Source organism: Tenrec ecaudatus, chromosome X, assembly GCF_050624435.1.
Source record: "Tenrec ecaudatus isolate mTenEca1 chromosome X, mTenEca1.hap1, whole genome shotgun sequence".
Taxonomy (NCBI): domain Eukaryota; kingdom Metazoa; phylum Chordata; class Mammalia; order Afrosoricida; family Tenrecidae; genus Tenrec; species Tenrec ecaudatus.
This window is the reverse complement of record NC_134548.1, coordinates 102,491,165-102,509,052: the sequence shown is the minus strand read 5'-3', so window position 1 is coordinate 102,509,052 and position 17,888 is coordinate 102,491,165.

Genomic DNA, 17,888 nt, shown 5'->3' with positions numbered 1-17,888 from the left:
AAGGTAAATGCACTTCATATAGTTGATGAGTCTAGTGAGATAACCAAACATTGTGGAAAATGCTTAACCCATTTAGTAAAAGCTGGAAGGCGGTGGGGTGGGGGTGGCACACACCCAGTAATTTGTTCCTACCTGGGCAATCACAACCTGACTCCTGATCAACCCCAAGCGACCCAGAAAATGTCAGAGGGAAAAATTTGGACAATAGACTCTGATGTTGTAAGATGCACAGCACCATTCATAGGACACAATAAAAGGGGAGTGGAATCGGTGCCTAAATCCTAATTACCCAGAAAACTATAGACAGAATAATAGCTCAAAGTCCCTGTACGGGCCACATGGAATGGGCCTTCAGCGAATCCCCAATGCACATTGACAGGAAATTTCAATAGCGCCCAAATCTGATCACGAGCATTGTGAAGGGGAGGTTAGCAACTGTACTCAGGCTGGAAATGTAACACTTTGTAATTTGATCTCTCAGTGTGAATTTATTCTAAACGTTTAATAGTTTCTGCTATTAGATTACGGTATCTGTGTGTTTTCCATGGTCAATGTTGATTGCTCCTTGCTTGGTGTATGCCTTAGTCTTGTATAGTTATCTGTATAGGGAAACTGGAATAAAGACAATATGTTAATAGTAACAGGACTGATGACACAGAGAGGACACAAAGGGAGATGGGAGTGGGAAATGAAGAATCAACATCAGTGTGCAAAAGAAGGGCAATAATACACTCTAAAGTTGATTATAAGAATGATTGCACATCCCTTCCTGATATGATTGAGCTATTGCATTGAATGATATGGTCATTATAACTCAATGAAAAAATAACTCTGGAAATCACAACTATTCAATCAAAGAAAAAAGCATTGTACAATTTTCCAGTGCAAACACGTATGTATATGGAGAAGGGGTATTCTAAACTAAAGGTAACTTATTTGGGCCATTGTAAATGCTAGTCTTTAATACTCTCTGTCTTTGCTACCTTGTAAACACCTACATATCCTTCATAACCCAGCTCAGGCACTCTTAGCTGCTATTGAATCATTTCCAATCATAACCACCCTATGTACAACAGAATGAAACACTGACTAGTTCTGAACCGTCTTCACACTTGTTGTTATGTTTCATTCCATTGGTGCAGACATTGTGTGAATCCATCGCATTGGAAGCTGTTCTCTTTTTAGCAAACCCACTAATCCTCTACCAAGCATGATGTCCTTATCCAGGGACTGTTCTCTCTGGATAACATGTCCAAAGGACGTGAAAGGAAATCCCCCCAACGTCCCTCCTAAGAAGCATTCTGGCTGTATTTTGTTCGAGATAGAATTGTTGGCTCTTCTGAAAGACCATGATACTTTCAATATTCTTCACCAACACAATAATTCATTGGTCTCCAGTTTTCCTTATTCATTGGCCAGCATTTACATGCAATTAAGGTTAGTTCCCCTTGTTTTTCTACCATATTATCTTGTACTAATATCAAAGACAACATATATCATATTTCACTCTTGCTTTACAATAATCATGATTATTTTGATTGATTATTTATAAACATTTGTATGCATAAAGTCCCCAGGTATTGGCATGCAATAAGTAAGTAATAACAGAATGTTGTATATTTTATACACACATTTTCTAATTTACATAATTGTCTTTCCTATAAGAAGCCTGGTGTTGCTATTGGGTAAGTGTTTGGTTGCTAAGCACCAAGTCAGCAGTTCAAACTCCCCAACAGCTCCTCGAGGGAAACATAAAGGATTCTGCTTCCTTACAGATTTACAGTTTCAGAAACCCTATGTAGGGACACTGTGCATTGGATTCAACTCCTTGACAATGGGTTTTGTTTTGGTTTTGATATGCCACATATAGCTATAGAAATGATTGTGTCTTTATATTTCTTATATATCCGGAGCCTAGTACACCACTTAAAACATAGAAAACACTCAGTAAATATTTGATATAGTATAAATGAATGAACTATATGCTACTATACACAAGGTATACATCATTTCCTTCATCATATTGTCAGTTCCTTGAGGGTAGTGCTTGGATGTTTCTTCTTCCAGGATTTAGCAGAGTAACTAGTGAATGGAATTGAATCAATAAGGTGAAAGAAGTCCTAATCCCAGTTCTGAGTTACTTTGTAACTTTGTAAAGTATTTGCTCAGTCTATGCATACAAAATTATGTGTCTTTTGGGTGAAAGTACTAATAATATCTTTAAATTTTTCATAAGTGACAGAAAGGAAGCAGGCAATTTCTAGATTTTATTTACTCTTAGATACTGTGCCATAAAACAAAAGAAAACGAAACTCACTGTATTCGAATTGATTGGAACTTCTAGTGACCTTGTAAGACAGAGTAGACCTGCCCATCTGGATTCCTCTGGCTATAAATCTTAAATCAGAGCTGTAAGTTTCAGCTTTCTCTTATGGATTGGCTGGTGGGATTGAATTGCTGACCTTGTGGTTAACAACCCAATACAGAATTCACTACATCACTAAAGCGCTTTTGTCACACTATATTAAAGTTAAAATCAGTAATATTTTGAAGATGAATATAGTGCAATGTATAGTATACTTGAGATAACTTGAGTATTTAGCTAATTAAGTATACTTGTCAGTTATGTGTTCATATACATAAGACATAAAAATTATAATGCAAAACATAAAACCAGTCTTAGTGTCATCGAGGCAAATCCAACACATAGGTACCATATCTGAGCATGTAAATCTTTACAGGAGCAGAAAATATCTCTTTTTTCTTCCTGTTGGTGGGTTTGAATGGCTGACTGTAAGGTTGTTACCTGCTAACAGAGCTCAAAAGATAATGCAGTTTACCTCTAAAACTATGATGAATTCAATATTTAAGTTGTTGATTTAAATCTTGCAGTATTTCTGAATCATGATGGAACTGGAGAATTATTCTCTTGCCTAATTCTGCAGTCTATATACCTAGCCTGTATTTCTTTCAAAGATGAGTTCTTGTTTGTGTGTTGTATTTGTTTTGTTTTTGCTGCAATCAATTTTAATACAAACGTGTCTTTTTTTAAAAAACAGTTCATTCGTAAAGCTTCAGCTTCTGCCTCAATTAAAACCAATTGAGATAATCACACAGCAACTTGGTCGGAGCTGAAGAGGAACAGCAGCTAAAACCGGAGCCCCAGACCAGCCATTCTTCATGGTCACTTAGTCAATTGATTTAACTCACAAAAGAAGTCAGGAAGCAAATGGGACTTGATAACAAGTGTGCTGGTGAAGTCTTTTAAATGACAAGCACGTGTTTGTCATAGGTCCACATTTTCAGAATAAGTCCATGGAATTCAGTCCTCTATCTTTGGTAAGTTGATTGACCATTTAAATACGTAGCAAAAAATTGCAGATACAGAGATCTGTAGTTCACAACCCCGCCAAAGAGTCTCCTATGGCTGAGGACCTGAGTAGGAAGTCACAATCCACCACTTGTAAAAACCCCAGTTTTCTGAAATTTTGTAAACAGCTACATTTACCCTTGAACTCTAGCAGCTATTTGTCTTTCAAATACTCACTATAGAGACAGTATTAAAATACAGTTTTGCAATGAACATCTTTTGTTATATTATGTGCAAACATACCTAGATGAGGTTCCTTCTTCAACTAAAATCTTGTGTGTGGTTTTTGCTTGTTCATTATTATTATTAATTAGCCAGAACAAGAATGACTTCACTTCATTTACTGGTGTAAGAACTTCCATGCAGTGGCCTTGCCTGCTCATGCAAACCACTAGAAACCAGTGGATAACCTTGACAATGCACTTCTTTGATGATTTGGATAAACATCTTCTTAAATAGAAATAGAAATGGAGAAAGGGAACAGCATATTCATTCAACCAAAATATCTTTTTTAAAGATAGCTGTTAGTGTTTAAAACTCGTGATATCACACACTGAAGAACTGGAACATGTGTGTCAATGAAAGTGGGCGTGCATAGCACACACACAGAAAGGAATCTATAATCTGTATGCACACTCTAAAGCTTTCAATGTGGTGTCATCAGTCAGTCCAACAGTTTGTTTCATATAAAACAAAAAGCCACATGTTGAGGTCCTACGAGATTAAAGCTGGAGGAAAAGAGTATCCTAAATATAATCCTTGTGTAAAAAACTCACTTTACAGAATGGTATAATGAACATTGATGACTATCCAGAGAGAGGCCCTCTGGTGAAAATGAATCAGTACTAAATGCATGATAAACACATAATAGGTTAAGAAGCTCAATTTATTAACAACTTGCAATATACCTCTGTAATGGAAAAATGAGAATACAAATGTGAACAATTGTTAACCTTTAATATAGACGATGAGAAGCTTCTGTCGAGCTCTACATACATTGCAAAGTAGTCCCCGGGTAACATAAGTAGTTCAGTGCTCAGCTACTAACAGAAAGATGGTACATTTGAACACGCTAAGAGGCACCACTGATGAAAGCCTGTGCATCTTCCAAAAGGTCACACCTTTGATAAATGCTTTGGAGTTCAGCTCTACTCTGAAACATATGTGTCAGGATCACCTCAATGACACTGTTATTGTTGTTGTTGTTTTGATACATTGCAGATAAAATGGGTTGCTGTTTCAATAATGAAAAGTTTTACTTTTCTAAATAATATGCTGATTTTTCATTACTTTTTAATTTCCCACAATTATTAATATCTGTATGCAAAATGGAACATTGGTGGAATATTGGGTTATGGATTGTGCTGCAGACCATGAAGTTGGTAGTTCAAAGCTACCAGCCACTCCACAGGAGAAAGATAGGGAGATTTATTCTTGTCAATATTTACAGTTTCAGAAACTCACAGAAGCAGTTCTGTTCTGTTCTATAGGGTCACTATAAGTCAGAATCCATTGGATGGCAGGGAGTTGTTTTACTTGTAATATGCAAAATAATAAGGATTTTGTTGTTTTTAGGTGCCATCAAGTTAGTTCAAGAGCACATGAAACATTTGATCCTGTTCTAGTACACAAGGAAAATTCTCTAGAATAGTTCATATGATGGACCACAAAGTAAATTTTAATAAATTAAAAAATATTCTGGATTAGGACATATTTTTAAAACATGGATGCACCTATTAAGTGTCAGGTTTATAAGCAAACAGCCAGTGGTTGGAAACCAACCAGCAGCTTCATGGGAGAGTGGACTGGAGACCTGCTTCTGTAAGGCGATACCCAGGGAATCCTATGGGGCAGGTCAACTCTGTCACACAGAAATGACAAGGCCAAAACTGACTCTATGATACTCAGCAAGAGTAATAACACTTAACTTTACATGGGAAGGATGGAAAAATGGCAAATAATTTGTAACATATATTTATGACAATAGAAAATTAAACACAATAAAATGAAATATTCTAAGGCACTGACAAAAATAATTCCTTTTGGTTTCCACCTAGCTCAAGGTGTGCTAGTCATTTAAAAAACTATCACTTCTTAAAAGTTAAAATAACAAAGTATACAAGGTATAAACTTTCCATCAAGGATCACACCTATGTTGTTCTAATTGTAGAAGTATATATTAAGATGGCAACACTCTTTAAAAGGGGATTAAATATGCTTTTACTGTAAGATGATAGTAAAATTAAACAGAGTCTGAATCTTATTCTAACCTTGATATGATGGTATGCAAGTAAAATGTAAGCTGTTAATATTATTGTTCCTTTTAAGTGTCATTTTATGAAAGAAAAGGTATGAAGTTTAAAGAAAAAATGCACCGGTTGCTATTGAAGAAATAACAAGTTGATGTAGAATCAATGACAACTCAAGGCAACTCCATGTGTGTCAGCATAAAACTGTGATCCATAAGGTTTTGAATAGCTGATTTTTCAGAAATTGGTCACCAGGCCTTTTTCAAAAGGAAATTTAAGTGTCTTTGAATATCCAATCTGTGAGTTTAGCAGATGAGCACATTAATCATTTGTACAGTACAGGGACACCAAAGTAATATATTATTAAAGTTAATTCATCCTGGTGAGAATCCCAAAATAGAAGTCAGAATATTGGTCCTGGTTCTCCATTAGTTATAATATTTTTAAAATTTGCTCTCAAATTACATGTATTCATTATTTGAAATTATGGAGAAGACATGACTTCAATACACCACTCTCAAGAAAAGACAGATCATCAGAAAACAAATTTATTAAAGATAAAGAAGAACTAAACAACACAATCAATTAACTCAACCTCTAAGGTATTTGCAGAGTGCTCCACCCAATAACAGAACAGAATACAAGTTTCCAGCACACACCAAACTTTCCCTGAATCTTTCACATGCTAAGCCACAAAGCTAGTTTTAATAACCTCAATAATTTTGAGATTCTATACCTCATTTCCTCAGATCACAATGTTATAAAACTAGAAATCAACAGAAAGAAAATGGGCAAAAATCCAATGAATAGAAACAGAATATCACAATACTTAAAAAATCACTGCATGATACATGAAATAATGGAGGGAGTTTTAAAATTTCTTGAAACAAATAAGAACTGAAACATAAAATACTCAAACCTTTGGGACACAACAAAAGCAGTCTTCAGAAGGCAATTTATAGCAATCAATGGATTTCTTTTTAAAAAAGGAGAAAACTAAAATCCAAACTCTAACACAGAACCTTCAACAACTAGAACAAGAACGCCAAAATTAAGCTTCAACCAATAGGAGGAAAGTAATCATAATGTTGACAGCAAAAATACATGAGTCAGGAAGTCAAAAAGGTAGAAAAGAGTTGATTCTTTAAAAGGATTAACAGAAATGATAAACTGCTGGCAAACTTAACAGAATATAAAGAAACGTTATGAGAAGACCAAGAATAAGACATGATAATGGCAATATCACCACAGAACCAAATAAAATAATTTGAACAATAAGGAACCATTTCTACAAAATACTGTACTACCCAACACATTTGAAAACCTAGATGAAATGGACAAATTACACCATCTACTAAAATTAACACAGGGTGAAGTAGGAAATATCAGCAGAATAATAACAAAAGGAGAAATAAATCGGGTCATTAAAAACTTTCAACCAAGATCATCCCACTACCAGATGGTTTCTACCAAGTGTTCAGAGCAGAGCTGACACCAATTCTACGACTATTCCAGAATACAGAAAATGGCAACAGCAGACCCCTAAATTCATTTTATGACATGTACATAACCCTGAGAGCAAAACTAGACGAAAAAAACCCACAAGAATAATAAAAAACTACAGACCAATATCCTTTATGAACATAGACTCAATATTTTTTAAACCTTGGCCAATGGAATTCAGCAATATATAAAACAATAATACATAATGACCCAGCTGGATTCATACCAGGTATGCCAGATTGGTTCGATACTAGAAAATCAACCAATGCAATTTAACACATAAATAAAAGAAAAAATAAAAACCACATGATCATAGCAATCAACACAGAAAGGGCACTTGACAATATTCAACACTCATTTCTCATAAAACACTTAACAAAATAGAGATAGAATGGAAACTTCTCAACAATAAAGGCTTTGTATGCCAAACGAATAGCCAACATCGAACCCAATTACAGAAAAGTTTAAAGCACTCTCCTTTTGAATGAGATATACACAAGGATCCCCTTTGTCATTCTCTTACTCAACATTGTTTTTGCCAGAACCACTGTTGTTGTCGTTAGATGTCCTTAAGTGTGATTCTGACTCATATCCACCCTATGTTCAACGGAACCATTAGACAACCTTACGGAAGGAATACAATTGGTTAAAGAAGAAATGAAACTATTTTCAGATGCGTAGAAAACACAAGAAACTAAATAATCCAAAGATTTTGCAACTTGACAGCACACAAGGTTAACACACCAAAATAAGTATACTAATGAATAGAACCTTAAAAAGAAATCAAGAAAACAATACAATTTAAAATAGTCACACACAAAAGATGAAACATATAAAAATAAACCTAAAAGAAAAGAATAACTAATGAGAGAAACAAAGAGACATTCAAAGAAAACTACAGAATACTATTATAAGAAACCAAGAGATATCATTTGATATCACTGAATGCATACATGAAAAAAGAAGAAAGGCGTATGACAGATATGTTAACACAAAACCTCCAACAACTAGAACAGAGTCAACAGAACTACCCCTCCAATAGCAAGAGAAAAGAAATAATAAAAATCAGGGCGGAGTTAAACCAGTGGGAAGACAAAAGAACAATGCAAAGGATTAACGCAACTAGAAGCTGGTTTTATGAACGAATTAATAAAATTGACACTCCCCTGGCAAAGCTTACCAAAGATAGAAAGGAACAATCATCAATAGCCAGGATGAGGGATGAATCAGGGGCAATAACAACAGACCCCAATGAGATAAAAAGGATAATCACAAAGTACTATGAAGGTTTGTACTCTAATGAATTCAGAAACCTGGAAGACATGGATAAATATTTAGAAAAACAATCTATCCCTAGATTATCTGAGACAGAGATCAAGAACCTCAACAAACCCATAGCGAAGGAAGAAATAGAGAGTGTCATCAAAAACCTACCAAGGAAAAAGGCCCCAGGGCCAGATGGCTACACAGCAGAATTTTACCAAACATTCAGGGAAGAGCTGACACCGATCCTCCACAAAGTATTCCATAACATAGAAAAGAACGGCAAGCTCCCAAACTCATTTTACGAAGCCAGCATTACTTTGATACCCAAACAGGGAAAAGACCCCACAAGTGTAGAGAATTATAGACCAATATCTCTAATGAACATAGATGCAAAAATCCTTAACAAAATATTGGCCAATAGAATACAAAGGAACATCAAACATATCATTCACCACGACCAAGTAGGATTCATCCCAGCGATGCAGGGATGGTTTAACACCCGAAAATCCATCAATATCATACACCACATCGAGAGGAAAAAGGATAAAAACCATATGATAATATCCATAGATGCAGAAAAAGCATTTGACAACATCCAGCATCCATTCCTAATCAAAACACTCATGAAGATAGGATTGGAAGGTAAGTTCCTCAAGCTCATACAAGCTATCTATGAAAGACCAACAGCCAACATCATAGTCAATGGAGAAAAGACAAGAACAATACCACTGAAAAAGGGTACAAGACAAGGATGCCCCCTGTCCCCTCTTCTATTCAATATCGTTTTGGAGGTTCTGGCTAACAACATAAGACAGCGGAAGGACATCAAAGGGATCCAGTTGGGAGAGGAGGAGGTGAAACTATCGTTATTTGCAGATGACATGATCCTATACATTGAAGACCCCCAAAACTCCACAGTTGGAATACTTACAGCAATAGAGGAATACGGAAGAGTAGCAGGATACAAGATCAATAAACAGAAGTCGGTAGGGTTTCTATACACATCGGACAGGGCCATGGAAGAGGCGATTAAGAGGGAAGTACCCTTCACAGTAGCCAAGAACAAACTGAAATACCTAGGAATATACTTAACAAAAAATACTAAAGACCTATATAAGCATAATTATAAAACCCTATTACAGGAAACCAAAAGTGACCTTCACAAATGGATGAAGCTCCCCTGCTCATGGTTAGGTAGGCTGAACATAGTAAAGATGACAGTTCTTCCTAAAGCACTCTACAAGTTCAATGCTATACCAATCCAATTACCATCAACCTTCTTCAAAGAATTGGAAAAACTGACCACCAACTTCATATGGAGAGGGAAGAAACCCAGAATTAGCAGAGAACTCCTCAAGAAGAAGGACACAATTGGAGGACTCGCCCTACCTGATTTTAATGCCTACTACACAGCTACAGTGGTCAAAACAGCATGGTACTGGCACAATGATAGACACTCAGACCAGTGGACAAGAATAGAAAGCCCAGGAGTAAAATCATCAGCATATAGACAACTGATCTTCGACAAGGGTCCCAAAAACGTCAAGTGGGAAGCAGATGCCCTCTTTAATAAGTGGTGCTGGAAACAATGGATATCCACATGTAGAAAGTTGAAACAAGACGTCTACCTCACCCCATGCACAAGAATACACTCAAGGTGGATCACAGATCTAGAAGTCAAACCCCAAACCATCAGGACCATTAAGGAGGGAATCGGGACTAATCTCAGAGCACTGGCCCAGGGAGCACATAGGCTCACTGCAACAGGGAAGGGGACACACACAGGTGATCTGGAAATCGACAAATGGGATCTAATAAGAATAAAACACCTGTGCACCTCGAAAGACTTTGCCAAGAGGGTGACAAGGCAACCCACAGACTGGGAGAAGATTTTTAGTAATGACACGTCAGACAAAGGGCTCATTACTAAAATCTACAACACCATCATGACCTGCAAAAAGAGGAAAACAGTTAACCCCCTAAGGAAGTGGGCAAAAGAAATGAGAAGAACTTTCACTAGAGAGGAGATCAATATGGCCAATAAATATATGAGAAAGTGCTCGAAGTCCCTTGCCATAAGAGAAATGCAAATCAAAACAACCATGAGATACCACCTAACACCCCTCAGGCTAGCTCAGATCAGTAAATCAGAGAGCAACAAGTGTTGGAGGGGCTGTGGTGAAATAGGAACCCTCCTCCACTGCTGGTGGTCGTGCAGATTTGTACAGACACTGTGGAAAGCAATCTGGCGATACCTAAAGAAAATGGAAATTGATCTACCTTACGACCCAGCCATCCCTCTACTGGGCATATACCCGGTTGAAGCAGCAAATAAAACACGACCAGTCATATGCGCTCCAATGTTTATTGCGGCACAATTCACAATAGCAAAGACTTGGAAACAGCCTAAGTTTCCATCGATAGACGAGTGGATTAGCAAACTTTGGCACATACACACAATGGAGTATTATGCAGCACTAAAAAGCACCGATGAGCACATGAAACACGTTATTTCATGGGAAGAGCTGGAAGGAATTATGTTAAGCGAGGTAAGCCAGACCCAAAGGGACAGGTACAACATGAGTCCCCTGAGGTAAGTACAATCAGCATGACAGAAATGGGGCATTAATCCACCCAAGGGGAGGGTATGGTTTATATCTCCACAGGGAAAGTGGGACCAGACTTCAACCCAGTGTCGCAAGGTGTGAATGCAATATCCCGGCGTGGAGGATGGAACCGGTGGAGAGGTCTGGGAGGCTGGCCCCAGCACCATAAATTAAGTGGATTCCTGCCCCTCCCCCGAAAAGAACTTGTTCCAAAGGACGACATTGACCTTGCAACTATGGGAAATGGACATGTTTGATCAGAGCACACGGGAGCAGATGAAGGGGCAGGAGGAGAGAGTGGAGCACAGCCTGGCCCACCAGGCCGTGATGATGATGTTCCTGAGTAGAGCAGCCAGTCCACAGAGAGAACAACATGGCTGGCCCTACTATGAGACATGATGCCCCTCAGTGACTAAGGGCGGGTGATACAGGGGACAGCACCGGAGACACAGTGTGGGAATTGCACCTGACCTGATCCCACCACACCGAGGCAAATCACTGGGGGAGTGCAGCGGAACAGCAAGGGAATGGAGTGGCAAGGTCCCCAGGGAATGCTGAAAGTGGACTTTGGGGCCAGGGCGTGGTGCCCCAACAGACTGGACTGGAAAACGCTCCTAAGGGCCAGCAAAGATCCCTGAACTAACTACAAGCTTTTCTCTTGTGAACTGTTTTGTTCTGTTCTTTTTCAGTGGTTTGTTTTGGTTGTTTTGTTGTCTGGTTGTATACTGTTGCTTTGTGTTCCTCTGTCTAGTTTTCGGGCATGTTAGTGACTCCACAGGTCTGTCTGAATAGGACAGGCTGGATGAACTATCTGGATGAAAAACAACGGGACTGACAGTTCCGGTGGGACTTGGGGTGGGGGGTAGGGGGGGTAAGGAAGTGGTGTTAACAAACCCAGGGACAAGGGAAAAACATGGGACCCCAAAGGGTAGAGAAGGGGGAGTGGCAGGCCTGATGGGAAATGATCAAGGGAAAGGTTGCTTAGAGAAGAGGTATACCTAGCCCAGGTGGCGATGAAGCATGGTAGTAGGGCAGGAGGAAGGTCAAGGGAGATGGAGGAAAGAGCTAGGAGTCAAAGGGCATTCATGGAGGTCTAGACAAAGACATGTACATGCAAATATATATAGGAGGTTGGGGAAATAGATCTTTGTGTCGATATTTATAGGTCAAGTATTAAGGTGGCGGAAGGACCTTGGGCCTCTACTCAAACACTCCCTCTATGCATGAATACCTTCTTTTATTAAATTGGAACTCTATGATGCTCACTCTCCCGACACAACGGCTGGAGCCAAAGTGGGTGAACAAGTAAATGTGGTGAAGAAAGCTGATGGTGCCCGGCTATCAAAAGAGATAGTGACTGGGGTCTTAAAATCTTGAAGATAAAAAAGCGGCCATCTAGCTCAGAAGCAACAAAGTCCACATGGAAGAACACACCAGCCTGTGTGATCGAGTGGTCCCAAAGGGATCAGTTACCAGGCATCAAAGAACAAAAAATCATATCATTGACTGCACACATCCATGATAGGATCGCTGAAGAAAAATGGGTGCATAAGCAAATGTGGTGAAGAAAGCTGATGGTGCCCGGCTATCAAAAGAGATAGTGTCTGGGGTCTTAAAGGCTTGAAGGTGAACAAGCGGCCATCTAGCTCAGAAGCAAATAAGCCCACATGGAAGAAGCACACCGGCCAGTGCGATCACGAGGTGCCCAAGGGACCAGATATAAGGCATCATGCAAAAAAAAAAAGATATACGTGTGTGTATGTATGTGTATATATGTGTATATGTATATATGTATGTATATATATCTATATATATATCATATTAAATGAAGGGGGAAGTGCAGAGTGGAGACCCAAGGCCCAAGTGTCGACCAATGGAGATCCCCTCATAGAGGGGTTTAGGAGAGGAGATGGGTTAATTAGGGTGTGAGGTAGTATCGATGAAGAACACAGCTTTCCCCCGGATCCTGGATGCTTCCTCCCCCCAACTACCATGATCCGAATTCTACCTTGCAGGGCTGGATAGGACAGAGGCTGTACACTGGTGCATATGAGGGTTGGAGGTACAGGGAATCCAGGGTGGATGATACCTTCAGGACCAAGGGTGTGAGGGACGATGCTGGGAGAGTGGAGGGTGAGTGGGTTTGAAAGGGGGAACTGATTACAAGGATCCACATGTGACCTCTTCCCTGGGAGAGGGACAGCAGAGAAGGGGGGAAGGGAGACTCCGGATAGGGCAAGATATGACAAAACAACGATGTATAAATTACCAAGGGCATATGAGGGAGGGGGGAATGGGGAGGGAGGAGGGGAAAAAAAAAAGAGGACCTGATGCAAGGGGCTTAAGTGGAGAGCAAATGCCTTGAGAATGATTGGGGCAGGGAATGTATGGATGTGCTTTATACAATTGATGTATGTATATGTATGGATTGTGGTAAGAGTTGTATGAGTCCCTAATAAAATGTAAAAGAAGAAAAGAGAAAAAACATATTAAAAATGTGCTTGGCACAATGGATGCAAAAAAAAAAAAAAAAGAAACCAAGAGAGACCCATATAAATAGATGAATATTCTGTGTTTATGAGTAGGAAGGTATTTTTTCTAAGATTAGTATTTTTTTTAATTAAAATATCAACACTGCCCAATCTATAAATACACACACACACACAAACACACAATTCTGATCTATATTCCAACTCTTTTCTTTAAAAAAACTTGGGAAAAACTCAAATATTAACTTTATATGGGGAGAGAAGAAACCTGAGTTAAGTAAATAAGTTCTTAAGAAGAAGGGCAGAGACTAGATAGGACAAAAGCTCAGCTTCCCTCTCAGTGATTCTACACATAGCTGGGGAGGCCCTGCCTATCTTGGGGCCCTAGACGGGGCTGTGGGAACACTCCAGCCCCTGCCCCTGCTGCAGTACTATATACAGCACAAGGCAGGTATACCAGTGAACTCCAGCACTCAACTGATGCCTGACACAAGTGCGATCTTGCCTCTGAAGTAATCCCACACAGCATCTGTGGAACCTTATATCAAATGGGTACACCACCCCACTACCTTGAGGAAGAGTTGGAACTCCTCCAACCTCACGAGCTGGTGATCAAGTCTCAGTTATCTCCTTACCTACTACTCTAGTTCTTCTCTTTTTATTCACTAGCCCTTCTATCTTTCCCACCTCAGTCAGTCTCAACGAGCTCAGGTTTGTGTTGGTTTTTTTTCTCTCTTTTTTTTTCCCCACTTTTTTTTCTTTTTCCCTCTTTCTCCTCTTCTCTTCCACTCTCTCCTATCATATGCCACTACTGACTTCCAGGTCACTACCCTTCCCTTAGGGCAAATGAACTGAAATAGCAGGGGGAACTCCAGCCTGTCCTCCGTGGGAGTGCTGTACACCACACAAAGCAGCTGGGATAAACATCTACACCGTGCTGTGCTGCTGAGGAAACCTCCATCGGACCTCTAAGGCAACTCATCAACTAGGGAAAGTCTTCCCAGCACCAATGGGTCCCTGCATCAAAAGGCCAAACCAACCTACCATTGTGGGGCAGGGTCTAAACCCCTCTGGCCCCACAATGTAGCAATCAGGGATCAGCTATCTCTATTCATTATTTCCTTCTTGTCTCTATATCCTCCCTCTTTACCATCAAAGCCAATATTAGTGAACACAGTTGGTTTTTTTCCCGTTCTTTCTCTTTATTCTCTTTTGCTTTCTTTTCACTTTTTTCTTTTTATCTTTGTTCTCTTCCCTTCTCTCTATGCTTGTATGATTCTCTCTTCTCCCTCTCATTCCTTTCACATGCCACTGTGGTTCCTAGACCCCTACACTCTTCCTAGGGCAACCCTGTCCTCCCAGTGGGCAGCCTGACGCCTAAGACAGTGCTGCACACAGGACAACTCAGTGCTACACACATCACAGCATGGGGCCAACTATTTCTTTATCTATTTTTAAAATTCTCTCTCCTCCTTCCTTTTCTCTTCCCTTTTTTCTTTCTTTGTGTTCTTCTATCACGTTTTCTTCTTTTCTCCTCTTCTTTTAGGTATTTTCTATTTCCTACCACAGCCTAAGCAGATTCAGTTCTCTATTTTGTTCTTTTCTTTTTTCCCCTATTTTTATTACTGTTTTCACTGTTGTTTACTTTGTGCATTTTAGTGGTGTGTGTGTGTGTGAACGGGTGTCAGATTGCTTAGCATTGTTGCTCCTGTCTATGTCTTCCTCGTTCTCTCCATTTCCTCTCCGTTCACTCTCTTTCCTGTCACAAGCCACTGTAGGCCTCCAGGCCACTCCCCTCTGCCTAGGCAAACTCTGAAGGCCCAACTGAGAGAACTCCCACCTGAATTTATTGCCTTCACAAGCATCTGGGGAATCCACACTGGTCCTCTTCCAGACACCAAGCAGTAGAGGATTCTCCAGTATAAAAAGGGTGGGCAATTCCCAGCCTAAATACTGAGGCCCTACAAGTGACTGGAGAAAACGCCTGACAACCACTGGTGGGGCTTCATGCTACTTTGGGAACATCCACCAAACTTCCAAGACGATCCCTCTATCTTTGGTAATTCCCCTGCAAGCTACAGAGCTATACACCAATGAGGGTATACCCACACACCCTCCTCAGCAATAGAGTTGCAGAGGAAAACACCACTGGCCAGCCAACGTGCTCCAAGAACCATGAAGCCTACTTAGAGATTGGTCATGGAAGTGATGCCCTTGTGGGCCCACAATAACCCGACCAGTGTCACATGAGAGGAATATCCAACTCACATTCCAAGTAACGGAATACTGAACTAGAATAAGAGTGAAATCACAGGATGATATAGCAACAACTTGACCCCTCAATACAGCTACTGGCAAGTAATTCATAGAAGTATTCATACAAATCCCCCAAGAGGAAGCTCAGAGCTCTTTGACTCAGGAAGATGGCTCCAGGCTCATCTAAAATAACATGTAAACAGCTTCAACGAAAAACAGGATAAACAGAAGACAATGCCAGAAGAAATCATGAACCTAATGATGGGTATATAAGAAGCAGATATGGACATGCCACAAAAAGAAATTTTCAAAATTCTGCTTGAAGTCATAAAGGATATGAGGCAATCAAAAAAGAAAAAGATTAGATGATAGAGGAGATAAAGGCAACACACCAAAAGAAAATACAAAAGTTAAGGGATAAAATTTCAAAATCCAGAGACAAATTGACAGACCTTCCAATATGTTTGAGGAGACAGAGAATTGCACCAGTGACCTAGAGGATAACCAAGCAGACCTCAGAAAAAGAGAAAATCAGTTAAATAAGACAATCAAAAGAGCTGAAGAAAACTTGTCTGATGCTATGAAAAGAAACAATATTAGAATAATTGGATACCAGAAAAAGACACAACAGAGAGATCAACAGCAAATATAGAAAGGGAATTCTTAGAGGAAAACTTCCCCAGCTTAATAAATGAAAATCAGGCAAACATTCAAAAGGCTGAAAGAACACCAGCCAGACTGAAGCTCAAGAAGTCACCGAGACACATAATTGTCAAATTATCCAACTATGAGGAAAAGAAGAACATAAAAGCAGCTAGAGAAAAGCAAACAGTCACGTATAAAGGTATGTTCAGATCTATCAGTGGAAATGATGAAGAAGAAGAGGGAATGCAGTAACATATTCCAAAAATTGAAAGAAAACAATGCAAACACAAGAGTATTTTACCGAGCCAAATTATCTATTAAGATAGATGGAGAAGAGTCTTCACAGACAAGGACAAACTTAAAGAATACATAAAAACAAGCCGAGGCCTACAAGCAAGGCCTACCCTTGCTGATCCAGTATGGGCAGAAGATCAACACTCACTGAGAGCAAATAAAAGACCATCACATAGAACAACTCCACCCATAGGGCAACATATGGGAAATAGCCCCCATGATAACAACAGCTCAGTAGTTGAAAGAAGGCAAACATAAGCAACACACATAACACAAGTGGATAAGTTAGGTAGGTAGGAAAATGTCGGACACAAAAGGAACAAGATGACATCACAGAGTCCACAGATGAATATAATAACACTGAATACCAATGGCCTGAACTCAGGCATTAAAAGGCAGAGGCTAAGAGACTGGCTGAGGAAACATAACCCATCGATCTGCTGCCTCCAGGAAACTCATCTCAAGTTTGCAGACAAAAACAGGTTGAGAATTAAAGGCTGGAGAAAAATGTACCAAGCAAATGGTAAAGCAAAAATAGCAGGGGTAGCGATCTTAATATTTGATCAAATTGACCTCAAGATACAGGTCATAACAACAGACAAGGAGGGGCACCATATAATGCTCAAGGGAACAATAGACCAGGAACCAGTGAGCATAATAAACACATATGCACCTAATGAGTGACCTGAGAATGCATAAATCAAACACTCCAAAAGATGAAAAAAAGAGATCACAGGCTCAACAATTATAGTTGGTGACTTTAATACACCATTTTTTTGCAAAAGACAGATCATTGGGAAAGAAACTCAACAAAGAGGCTACAGATTTTAATAGCACAATTGGACGATATGATTTGATAGATATTTTCAGAGCTATCCACCCACATTCAAAAATTTCACATTCTTTTCAAGCCCACATGGCAAATATTCAAAATTAGACCTCATGCTGGGACACAAGTTGAACTTAAGTAAATTCAAGCGCATAGAGTTTATGTATAAATCTCTCTCCGATTATTGCACCATAGACCCGGAAATTAACAGAAGAAAGGTGAAGAAAACAAGGGCACACAATTGGAGGATGAGTAATTTCCTATTGCAAAAGGAGTGGGTATTCACCCAGATCAGATATGAAACCAGAAAGTTTCTAGAAACCAATGAGAATGAAAATATGACATACCAAAACCTGTGGGACACAGCAAAGTAATTTGTCA